Below are 4,602 nucleotides of genomic sequence, written 5' to 3' on the forward strand. Positions count from 1 at the left end.
TGGACAGTCAAAGATGGTTTATTAGGATGGAGACTCTGTGCTTTCAGTTCCTTCCAAATGCTGCGACAGAAGTATCCCTTGCAGAAGCAGAGAAACATCCATATGCAGATAAATAAGGGTACCACGGAAGCTTTGAACGGCAGAAGCAGCACTTGTATCAGTGTGAGGCATCAGCAGCAAACAGCAGCTTGTGAAATTTTCAGATGTGTGAAAGTGAAAAATAATTGAGATACGGCAGGCGTGTGACATGCTTTCACAGCCCCAGTACTGGGGGGAGGGAGGTAAGTCTGAATCTCTTCTGCAAATGCCTCCTAAGTCAACACTTGGCAAGCCCTGTCTCAGGTCAGAACTGAATCTAATTCAAAGTCTGTGTGACATTAAATGCCATGAGGAGGAGCCGGGTCAGAGAGAGGGTCAGTTTTGTGCAGTAAAAAGTGGGGAAAAACAAATACTGCATTGGAATAACATTTGCAGCTGGGCTAGGGAAGTGTTATTTTGAAGGATAACTCTGCAAGGGACAGGCTTGCAACACAACCCAGTGATCTCTGACACACACAGCGCTTTGTTCCATTTTTCAATGCATCTTGCTTAGACACATGGCTTTCTACTCCACTTGGCAAATATTTGATTTATAAAGATTAACATGTTGCTAGCCCATGTGCTGGGAAGCTCTTCCAAGGGTTGTGTGAAAGATGTGCCTTGAGGGTGGCAGATCAGGGTTTACTAACTGGTAAGGATAACACTTCTTAAAATGCACCTGAGCTGATTTTTTAAATTGACTGCATGTAAACAGAATTGCAACCTATTTAAAAATAAGCTAACCCAGAGTGACAGCATCACCCAAACCATGCAACACAATTTGCCCTTTACTCAGCTGCTTATTAGAGAGATTTACAGGCATTAGAAGTACATTGGGATTTTTCCATCTAACCATCCCAAGGTCATATGTCTGCTCGCCAAGATCTTCTTGCACTGGCTGGACACCTCTTAACTCTAAGAACTCTGTTATTTCTAATTTATTTTGAGATGTATGGATTGAGGCTGACTTCAGGAACTGCAGTTGCCTTAAGAAGACAGCTGACTGGCTAGAATATTTGCTTTGTGGGAATTAGTGCCAATACAATGATGAATTACCAAACACTGGTGGTGACGACTTTGCTGCCATGGCAAGGAGCAAACAGATGGCAGTGCCCATGTGTGCATGTGGCTGCAGGAAACCCTCTGGAGAGCGGAGAGGTCCAAAGGAAGCGTCCAACAGGCCAGGCACTGGACCCTGCTTTGTGGACTTGCTCAGCAGCCCAGGAGCCTGCACTCTTTGGGGCCTTTTAGGTGTGATTTTAGGTGGCAGGACAATGAGGTGCCAATTTCTAGCTTCCACTTGCTGGCTGTGACCTTTGCTTTGAAACGCCAGCAGAGCATTCTTGCCAGAGTCTCTAGAGCCGTCCTTGATGCCAGCCAAAGCATCAAGTCTTATCTGAAAGTCCAGTGTGTACTTGTGGAAGTTAGTTCAAATTTAAATCCAGAGAAGTTGTGTAGGTGAGGTTAGAAACCCAGGCAACATTCAGTGAGCACAGGAAACTTTTCTTCACTTCTCTGCATGTGCACAGAGGATGGTTTATTTGTATGGCTATAGAAAAGAGGAGCGATGCTGGAGGTTGTGGGCTGGATTCAATTTCTAATGCTACCAGAAAACTGCATTTAGTGCCGTTACAAAAGGTGTTTAATTCTGTCTAAGATATGGACATAAAGAAAATTGTTTACTATCTGCAAGAAAGCCAGAGGGGAACCTTTTACAAGACCATGTAGTGATAGGACAAGCAGTAATGGCTTCAAACTGAAAGAGGGTAGATGTAGATTAGATGGAAGGAAGAAGATCTTCCCAGTGAAGGTGGTGAGGCACTGGAACAGGTTGCCCAGAGAGGTGGTGGCTGCCCCATCCCTGGCAGCGTTCAAGGCCAGGCTGGATGGGGCTTTGAGCAACCTGGTCTAGTGGAAGGTGTCCCTGCCCATGGCAGGGGGGTTGGAAAGAGATGATCTTTAAGGTCCCTTCCAACCCAAACCATTCTAGGATTCTGATTCTATGATCTGCTGGGGAACTCTGCTCTTATTAAACCTAATCCAGCCTTAAGTTTGAAAAACACTTTGCACTTTCCTGCTGAAGATCTTTGTTGTCAACTTGGGCTCTGCCTCATACCCTTTGCTCCCTCCATCACCGAGGGAAGTAGGATCCAGTTTTGGCCAAACCGCAGCGAGCAGCAGAGCCCTCTCCCGGTGCTGCCACGCTGCTTTGCCAGCCTTTGGCCCTCTGTGCCGTGCTGCCCGTGAGTGCCAGGCCGTTTCCCAACTGGCAGCGGTGACTAAGCAGCCCGGAGCAGCTGCCTCCGAGGTCCATTCTTCTGTGAGAGATTTACTGCAGCGAGCAGAGGCGCTGGGATGTGATAATTGCCGTCATTCCCAGACGAAGACTCCCAAGAACAAAAGCCAGTTGCCCGTGAATCCATGGTGTGATTCAAGCATTCGCTTGGAGGGGAGGAGCGGGAACTGTGTGCCTGCTGCTGTAGCGGGCACTAACCAAAAGAGCAGCTCTGTCCTGCGAGGCGGGGAGTGCTGCCGGCCCATGGAGGTGGCCTGGGCCCTCCAGCCCTCACGTCCTCCCCGGAGCTGCCGTGGGCCCGGGCTTGAGGAAACGCTGGAAGGGTAAAGCCGCTCCGCGAGGAAATCTCACCAGGGATGCGCTGGAGCTTCTGCAGGTCTGACTCTGATTTCCAGCCCTGCCCCGGCTCATTGCACGAGCCCGGGTCTTTTCGTTTGTCCTCCTGGACATCTCCTCTGGAGCTGACCTTCTTCACCTGCGCTGCTGGGCACGCCGGTATGAGACTCCTGCTCTGTGAGGATCCCTGCTAGCTTCCCCCCCCCCCCCCCCCCCCCCCGCCCCCGCCTGATTTTTCTGCCAAGACCACGTGCCAGTTTTCCTGGGAAGCTTTACCGGGGACTTCCATGGAGAAGTGACCGCCCGGGAAGGAGATTCCCCGCGCTGCTAGCACAGGTTGCGGAGCGGGGAGGATTTGCGAGCGCTTTGCCGATAGCGGGGCTGAGGCGGTGGGGGCCCGGGTGCGCCGGCGGAGCCGTCCCGGGGAGGAGGGGGGGGGGGGGGTGGGAGGCGGTGGAGGGGGGGGGGGGGGGTACCGGCCGCCCAGCCCCGGCCCCGCGGGGCCGCTGCCCGTCTCGGTGCCGCACGGCTGCGGCGGCCAGACGGACCCGGTGCTGGCGGGGGGGGTGGGGGGTGGGGGAGCCGCGGAGCTGCGCGGAGCCCGTCACGGAGGAGGTGCGGGGTGCGGAGCGCGGGGTGCGGAGCGGACCCGCCGCGGGAGCCCGCTGTCCGCCGGGGCCGTCGCTGCCGGCCCCCCCGGCCCCCCCAGCCCCGAGGCGGCTCCCGCGGCCAGCCCGGCATCTCGGGCTTGTCCTGCCGGCGGGTGTGCCGGGGGTACCCCCCGTCCCCGTCCCCCGGGCTCCCCGGTACGGCGTTAGACACACACCCCCCCCGCCCCCGCTGCCGGCCGGATCCCTGGTAACTCCCCCCCGCTGCCCTATTTTTCGTGCCAAGCGCGTGTTCCCAGATTTCCCGTGGTAGCATCTCCAGGGGCTCCCGTGGGCCGCTGCCCCGTGGCTCCGGTCGCTCACCCAGAGCCAAACGCACTTCTCCCTGGAGGGCTTGGAGCTGTGTGCTGCTTATAAAGTCACTGCTGAACTTTGGAAGACTGTTGGTGAACATATTTAGAGTCCGGGCTTCAGAATTGATCTCCTTAGTCCCTTAGCAGCAAAGTGCTTAAATGTGTGCTTTTGCTGTGCACACGGGAGAGTCCCATTGAGAGCAAAGAGATTACTCACGGCTGGCAGTGTCGGTGCCGAGAGACAGCTTTAGGACTTGTTTGCATTGGAGAGCACGTTGCCAGTTTCCATGTTTGTATCTTTACATACCCATATCTACCACTTTACGAGATTTTCTACAGCCATGCACTCAGGCTTTCCCTCCACCGGCCCAGAGCTGGTGCAGCGGGGGCTCAGCGGCCGAGTCCTGATGTTGGGCAGCTCTCCAGGATGGCTCGGTGGTACCGAGCTGCGTGTTCAGGCACTGCTCATGGAGGCTGGATTTACTGGTCTGCAGGATCTGTTCTGGTGCTGTATTCCTGCGGGCTTTAAGAGAAATGAGAGAAGCTGCCAGTGATGTGACACTGTTTAACGATGCAATTTATGATGGCTTTTTTATTTAGTTAATGCAGATAAAGAGGCTCTGCTAACTTGCCTGTCTATTAATATCACACATCTGTATATGTTTTATGATTAATTATTCTGTATCCTGGAAACAAATGTTAAACTGAGACCTTGAGTTCTTTAAGAAGAACTGAGAATTATTTTGATAGGATACTACCCAGGACAGGTATTTCAGCCAGAGTAATTTCCTCTTTTTTGAATCAAGACTTTCAGAGGAAAGCAGCCTTGTCTGAGAGCTAAGTTTCTGCAGAATGCTTCTGTCTCTGTAATGCATCCCTAGTAATATTTTGTTTATTCTAGCAAAAGGTGAAAGCTTTCCAGCTGGTCAGC

The sequence above is a fragment of the Accipiter gentilis genome, chromosome 29 (genome assembly GCF_929443795.1).
Source record: "Accipiter gentilis chromosome 29, bAccGen1.1, whole genome shotgun sequence".
Lineage (NCBI taxonomy): Eukaryota > Metazoa > Chordata > Aves > Accipitriformes > Accipitridae > Astur > Astur gentilis.